Raw genomic sequence first — 8,325 nt, forward strand, 5'->3', positions numbered from 1 at the left:
ATGATTCCTTCTAGGACTTTTATCTCATTGTAACTGACGGTTTTTGTACTTAATTATTTTGCCGTTGGTATTGAAATTAAATTGTCAATTGGATGCCTAGGGTGCCAATAACCAGTGTGTTGTATACAAAGAGTTCTGTTGTTACAGGCTTTGTAGTTGAACGTAGCGTAAGATTCAAGTAATAACCCTTAAACAAAGAGAATCTACGCTCTCATGGTAGTTGTCATGCTTTACGTCAATCTGATTAGCAAAAAAATGATTCAAATGGCTCTGAGCACTATGGGACTCAACGTCTGAGGTCATTAGTCCCCTAGAACTTAGAACTAGTTACACCTAACTAACCTAAGGACATCACACACATCCATGCCCGAGGCAGGATTGGAACTTGCGACCGTAGCGGTCTCGCGGTTCCAGACTGCAGCGCCTAGAACCGCATGGCCACTTCGGCCTGCTCTGATTAGCAAGAATACATCAAGCAACGTAGGAAAATCAACAAATAGAATCCAGTCTCTAGTTGGTACATCAGCAAATAAGAAAATCCAGAGGCACAGATTTTCGTTTAATAGGGTACACATCTTTTGATAAACGAAACTTAATAATTAAAAACATAAGTTTTCTCGAGTATTATCGGAAAAACAAGTGCTATAGAATAGGCAGAAAGTTCGACTATTACAAGAAGAATGCATGCGGAAACAATGTATATATAAACAGGAAGGTTACATTAAATTTTGATTTTGAATGGACAAAGGTAATCGTTTCCAAAATAAAATTCATATAACAAAATCCAATCACTCAGAGAACAAGAGACTTTAAAAAAGTATGGAATGAAGTGTTTCAGGGAGCAGTGAAAGTCAAAAAAAGAAGATCTGCCCGAAATGAATACATTCAAGTGGCAGAGAAACAGAGCACAAAGGACAGGAGAATAGAAAGGTAACCAAAAATCAAATGTGTTAAATGTTAAGACGAAGCTTTTAAGAAACTTAGAACGAAGTTCGATCGTAACTGATCAATAGGGATACAACATTTCTCAAATTTCCTCATACAAGGAAATGGAATTACACAGCTGCCACTTCGAAAATTCGTTTTATGATATAATGTATGGACATGGGAGAAACAAAAAGAGTAACTTGTGAAATTAACTTCTGAAACGTAATGTCCTCACAATACGTGACATTACAGAGATATTTAAGATCATAAAGACAGAAAATGTGGTGAGATGAAAATATGGAGGGAATGAATCACAGCCATATTTTGTAAAAATTGACGAAAAGGATTGCTGCGAAAATTATAATTTGCAGATAACGTAAAGAAGTGTAAAAAATTCCGTGCGTCAACTACATTTCTACCATCGTGTTTGGTGTTAAATTTAAGGTGACTTGAACTGGCGAAAACGGTAGTGCACTGTGAAGTGGGAACAAAACTATACCCAAATACATGCTGTCTGTTTGGAAGTACACATTTTGTGAGATAACTTGATGCTCAGTAACATTCCATACCGTCCCTCCTCCCCCCCCCCCCCCCTTCTGTACTTTTAATAAATAATGGATGCTTGGCGTGCTATCCACAAGGCGATCGAGACGGCCTTTGGTATCAGTCCTGCTTAGGTCATTCAGTATGTGGAAGTTGCACCAACGATGCGTTGCAAGTTTCGAATGGTACCAAGCAAGAGTAATCGGGTGCATGTCACCAGTACCGCAGGTTGTTGCATTAGGTTGATTCTTTGCTCTTGGAGGAAGATGGAACATCCATCGGTAGTGGTACAACTGTACTTGATAGGTGCCCAGAACATGACTGATCCGTCTCCCTGTTGACTTTTTAGAATATCACGGCTAATACGTACATTGATACCTAGCTGTCTTTATATTCTCAACCGAGATCATCGGTTGTCAAACCAATCCTCTACTCGAAGGTGAAGGCAGGTCGAGGCCACTGATGTAGATTGTTAATGTATACCACTCCTGCCACCAATGTTAATGTGTACCACTTCTGGTCGCCAATGTTAATGTATACGGGGAGGGAAGGGGGGGGGGGGGGGAAGGTTGTTATATACGCCTCGTGACGACAGTGTGAAGGAGGTCGAGCGGTCAGGATTTGAGAGTGGGCATCCAGGGCTGCCGTTAAATGACAAATCAGGAAACTAGGTACAATAAAGAGGATATATTTCAATGTATGGTGTACAAGGACCCGCCTAGGGTCGGAAGTTACCAGGTTTAGGCCAGTCTAGAAGGTCGAACAATTAATTGAAATGGGCAACGGAGGCTCTGCCTTTCGAAAAGATGTCTGTTCTGCTCGAGGTCTGGATTACAAGAGAGAGAGGCAACCGTGTTCCGGACCGCAGGACACTCCAGCGTTCACACACGTGACCTGTATCCCACGCACGCTATTGTCTAAAACCAATGGCGTGAATTCGCTAGCAGTTTCAGCAGAGGTCTCAGGGCGTCTCTTGTCGGCAGCATTAACTGGGCAGAACTGCCTCGATTTTGAAAGTCAGGCAACTTGTGTCACGCAGTCACAGCGTAAGTTGCTCTGGGAGTAAACTTGTAAAGATTTGACTGGGCCTTTGAAAAAAAATGTTTTATACCAATTCCCTAAAATATTCCTTGACTGGCTACCGCCATGTACAAAGTTGTTTCATCCAGGAACTTCCATCTTCACATTCCTCACACAGCCCGTACGGCAAGATTTGTAGTGTGGATCGTACTGGCCACCTAGACATGAAAATGATGGTCTGGGCATAATGTAGTGCAGACGAACTCAACAAAATCCTTCCAAAGTAAAGTTCTGTAGGATTCATCTCAGAGTACCTGTAAGTCTTCATTTGTTGGCAGTTGTTGACATCAGGCTACCACAACGAAGAGATTTTCACTGTTTTAGTTCATGACAGTGACTTAATATCCTAATGACGTCTCTGTGAAGACCAACTCGGCAACAAGACTTGTTCATGTAATTAGAATTTTATATTAGTACCTTCAGCTGCTGGCGGGCGTTGATATATATCAACGGGGACAGGAGAAAATGTATGCCCCGACCGGGACTCGAACCCGGGATCTCCTGCTTACATGGCAGACGCTCTGTCTATCTGAGCCACCGAGGGCACAGGGGATAGTGCGACTGCAGGGACTGTCTCGCGCACGCCTCCCGCGAGATGCACATTCTCACCTTATATGTCCACACACTACATTCGAAGTGTCCCTACCCAACACACTCATTACTCGTGGAAGACATTCTTACCAAGTCCTGTAAGAGTTCGAGTAATATATGTGCATCCGCACAGAAGAAGGTCATGGCCGGTATTGCCCGAACTATATACTTACATGGAGATGGTGTCTGTTCTTTCGGACATGTCCGAAAGAAGAGACACCATATCCATACAAGTACATTGTTCATGTAAAGTGACAATGTACGAATGCTTCAAGCTGATGCGATACTTTAAGGGATGTTGACAGACTGAACTGTATTTCCGCAATCACGGTGGGAACCTTAGCCAGCTCATCTGAACTGAACTGTGAGTACAAATTTACTTTTACTTTCTTTATACAGGTTGCTGCACGTAGTGATCTCCTACAGTCTAAAGATTATTAATTTGTAGGTTATCGAACCGAAATCATACTAAGCAACTCATGAATGAGGTGACAATCTCCATTTTGGCAGTTTTCTTTGTGTCTCTATTTTGCAATTTACAAACAAATCACACAGAGAGACAAATAAAAAATTAAGAAAACGTAATAAATATACAATTACAATAAACCGTGATAAGGAGCCGAGTAAAGAAATACAAATCAGATTTCACAGTAGCTTAAAAAACACAGCACTTATTACGGGAGTGACTGCTGGACTTTTCACTCTAACGATAAAGACATGAAAACCAGTGTATAGATGTAATTCTTAGGTCCCTTCTTTATATTGCGCTGAGGTATAGAGTGAGAAGTGCAATTCAAGAAAGCATTGGCACGTAGAAGAAACGGTACATGGTATATAGTGTATCTGTGTGAATAAAATTGGCACCAGAATGCTATTTGGACCGCAGGGAAAGTGTTGCCGCATGAAGTGATCGAATATCAACTCCAAGCAAAGAGAGATTAAAGAATAAAATATTGCCACTGGATTGAACAGTGTATTCGCAGAAATGGGGTATACCCAGTACTGCTAATCAATGACACCGAGAATACTGATCTTAGTGATAATTACAAAAGAAGAATTTTAAAATTTATTACCTGTCTTTTACAAAGCTTTCCGTTCTGCTGTTATCCTTGGTTCTGAATTACATTAAAGATGCATATGTTGCAGAGGTTAACACGACACTACCCGCTTTGAGAAACATCATCAACTTAAGACACACCATTTGCAGAGTAAAAAAGAAAAAAAAAGGAACCTTAGAGCTTAACGTCCCATCGACAGCGACGTCATTAGAGACAGAGTGCAAGCTCGGATTAGGAAAGGAACCATCGGAGGAACCATCCCGGCATTCTCCTGAGACGCTTTAGGGAAATGACGGGAAACTTAAATCTGGGACGGCCGGACATTTGAATCCACTTTCTCAGCTCTGAGCTACCTCATTCGGTAGTCACAGAGAAGGTAGTCCCTAGGTTTGTTATCCTTACGATAAACCAGTAATAAATCGCTATTGGCTGTGCTGGACACGCGAGGCTGCATTTCTTTAAAGAAAAAATCACATTGATGATTGTGCTGTGCGCTCATTAATAACGCCGATGAACTGTCGTTCACAGCAAGTACATTTTTTTAAAGAAAATATCACATTGACGATTGTGCTGTGCGCTCATTAATAACGGCGATGAACTGTCATTCACAGCAAGTTAGCTTCAATTCTAAGCAGTTACTTAACTGTTAGTAGTGTTACAAATTTACGATATTTGATATTTTTTTGGTAAAAACGAAGAAATCAAGTATTCTTCAACGCAACGCTTTCGACATGTAAAAGAAATATTTGAATACAAGCTGCGTGACGGAAAGGCTGACATCAATCATTTTGCGCTTCCCTTGTCGAGGTGTCTGACCGAACATATTTTATTCACGACTGAAAAATGGTTTTCAGTCCCTTTGTTCATTCAATTAATTCTGACTGTCCCGAAATCTGGGTAAATTATGGAACGCCTGGTCTTATATTTTGTACTGTAGCTTCAACACAATAAATTAAATGAAGCACAGGAAAATTAATAAAAGGAATTGAAAATTTGTTGAAATAACTAACTTCATAACACTGATCACTTCTAACGCTGCTTTTTGTCCTATAAATTGACATACGGCGTATTGGAGAAGCCTCTGGTTTAATAGTTATTTTCGTGATGACCGGTAAAGTGAACGTTTCTTCAAATCTTACATGTTCACACAATTTCCCTTTCGAAACTAAGAAATTGATAACATACTATCACACATTTGTTTTGGCTCTAAAATGCTTTAGGTAAGTTGAAAATTATGCCAGGATTTGTGTCTGCTTTTTTCTTACACACAGTCCATTGCTGTACGATAGTTCTGAAACGTTTCATTTTTTTCGGTATTTTCTATCAATCTTAATCCTTTTTGGTGCTATAGAAGGATGTTGAAAATTAGGTGGAGGGACAAGAAAGGAGTAGTTTCCCTGTAGTCTCAGGGAGGAGGGAGGACAGGGTGATAGGACTTACAGCACAACATCAAGTAATAAAAATGGTTCAAATGGCTCTGAGCACTATGGGACTCAACTGCTGTGGTCATAAATCCCCTAGAACTTAGAACTACTTAAACCTAACTAACCTAAGGACAGCACACAACACCCAGCCATCACGAGGCAGAGAAAATCCCTGACCCCGCCGGGAATCGAACCGGGGAACCCGGGCGTGGGAAGCGAGAACGCTACCGCACGACCACGAGATGCGGGCAACAAGTAATAACTTCCTTGGTATGTGAGAGAGCTGTGGAGAGGAAAAGCTATAGAAGGCACATGTTGGCAACGACGGCAATCCCAAACCTAGGTAAAGTTTTTATAAGAACAGGTGTTTGGAAATTAAACCGACGAGTTCTTGGTGAGATTAATTAAAAGATTTTACGCCACCTCACACCTGAAATGCTAGTTATGTTACATTTGCTAGAGGTGAGTATTCTTCTTTCAAAAATGTGCGAATAGAAAGCTAATTGTAACAAATTCCTTCGAATTTATCTAATTTGATGCAGTGAAACTAATGATTAAATTATACACAGTGTTAGCACAGTTCATCAATTTTGTTACTGTCATAACCTCATTGTAGCTGAACATAATCGCACAGTTTTAGTTAAATACTACGCCTATCTGAATACGTATACATCTATAAAGACTTTTTTTATACATTTTTGATACCTACATTTGCATTTACACTATGCGCGCTACTTGAAGTGAATACTTTTCGTACCACGTTCACTTACCCCCTTTTCCGTTTATGAATGGTCCATGCGAAAAACGACTGTTGGCGAGCCTCTGCATGGCCTCGAATCTTGATAACTTTACCCCCTGGTCTTGTCGTGATGTGTACGTGGGATGAAGCAATACATAATTTGACCCTTCTAGGAAAGTATGCTCTGGGAATTTCAACAGCGAACCAAATCGTGATGCGTAACGCCTCTCTTATAACGTCTGCCTCTGGAGATCGCTGAACATCTCCGTGACACTGTTGCTCTCGCTAAGTGAACCTGTAACGAATCGTGCTGCTGTTCTTTCCACCTTCCTTAATATTCCTATCAGTCCTGTTTGTATGTATACCAAACAGTTGTCGTCTGATAGGAGTTTTCCCTTGTGTAGGCTTTGTCTGAAACTTTTGCACCTTCATCAGGCTCGCTTTATGTATCCCCTAACAAGGATGAGCCATGTGGCTTGATCAGTGATATTCCCGCCGCCGGTATGGATCATCTTTCTGGTAGTGTGCGCAGAGCACCACCTAGAGGGACGATCGGGGAGCGAGCAGTAAGCTCTAGCAAAAAAAATGGCTCTGAGCACTATGGGACTTAACAGCTGCGGTCATCAGTCCCCTAGAACTTAGAACTACTTAAACCTAACTAAACTAAGGACATCACACACATCCATGCCCGAGGCAGGATTCGAACCTGCAACCGTATCAGTCGCGCGGTTCCGGACTGCGCGCCTAGAACCACGAGACCACCGCGGCCGGCAAGCTCTAGCAAGCAGTGTGAAATTTTGCATTGGGACGCCTAGCAGTATCGTCGTTTGCCAAGTCTGGCGGACAGTACAGGTGCCGTGTGAGGCAGCAGGAAGAGTACATCTAAAAGGGGCTGTTTACCCGGGTATCGGCGCTGTAGGAAATGTCACCGGCGTGGAGGCAGTCACGTTACTGGGAAGCCTTTGGGGTATTTCGCTTGCTACATGTATCCTGGCACCGGTATCTGCGGCTGCTGGCTTCGTCGAACAAGCAAGAGGGTGAGGGCCTTGCTTGTGCTGTAAATTGTGGTCGGAATGGACTACTGGGTTCTGTGTGCTGTTGATTTCGTTTCCTTGGCCAGCCGTTGCTACCCCTACCGAGTCTGTCCTCGAATGTGTTAACTTTAACTTGCTTAGTACGCAAGGTTCTAGTGAGAGCGGTATGTGATGTGATCAGTAACATTTACTAGGGCCTGGAGTGCTAATACATTCTGTTTGTAGGTTGCCACTGTCAGTGTTTAACCGTCATTGAAAGCAGTTTGGCTGCTCCTTGTCTAAGTGCCGCCTGGTTATTGTATTTATATCACACGACGGAGTTAAGCTGTCCAGTTGCTATAGGAATACATGGATAAAATTTTCCTTGGAAATATTTTGCCTTGAATTGCAATATCATTACTATCACGTTTCTATCTGAAGTAACAGAGTGTCTGACAGACACGTGTCTAATTGTAAATGAGTAGTTTCATAAATCTTTACGACTTACTGAGACGCCAGTTGTTATTGTGTGTTTGAATAGTTTGAAACTGATTCTACTAATGAAAATACAAGAATTCCTTCAATGACAGTGTGTGGATATTTTAATTAATTCCGATTTAATCACAGTTTTAAGTGTGGCTATTTGCTATAAGTCGCTTTGTGTTTTGCTTAGAGGGGGATGGGGGTGGGGGGGGGGCGGGACTCCAGGGACTTCATATAGCAATAGCCTGCACGCTAGTTACTTGCATTTTGATTTCGTTTTACCGGGACTTCTGCTGTTTGTCTTGGTAGCGGGTGCGGCGTCCTGGGTTGTGTCCTGCTTGTGCTGCTGTGTATTTTCCTCCCCCTTTCCCCGCGCGTGCCGGCTGGCCGTGTATCCAGTTCGCTCGCGGCTTTATGTATAATTGGCCTCACGCACATAAGATAATAGATTTTTACTGCTTATCTAA

At 42.1% G+C, this 8,325-nt stretch overlaps 1 non-coding gene across 1 annotated transcript; it reads right to left on the reverse strand.

Annotated features, from left to right (window-relative positions):
- Window positions 1-3,020: 3,020 nt before the first annotated feature.
- Trnat-ugu (transfer RNA threonine (anticodon UGU)) lies at window positions 3,021-3,095 on the reverse strand. The gene has a single exon. It is a non-coding gene; the product is annotated as a tRNA-Thr (tRNA).
- Between the last annotated feature and the right edge of the window lie 5,230 nt (window positions 3,096-8,325).

The sequence above is a fragment of the Schistocerca serialis genome, chromosome 5 (genome assembly GCF_023864345.2).
Source record: "Schistocerca serialis cubense isolate TAMUIC-IGC-003099 chromosome 5, iqSchSeri2.2, whole genome shotgun sequence".
NCBI lineage: Eukaryota > Metazoa > Arthropoda > Insecta > Orthoptera > Acrididae > Schistocerca > Schistocerca serialis.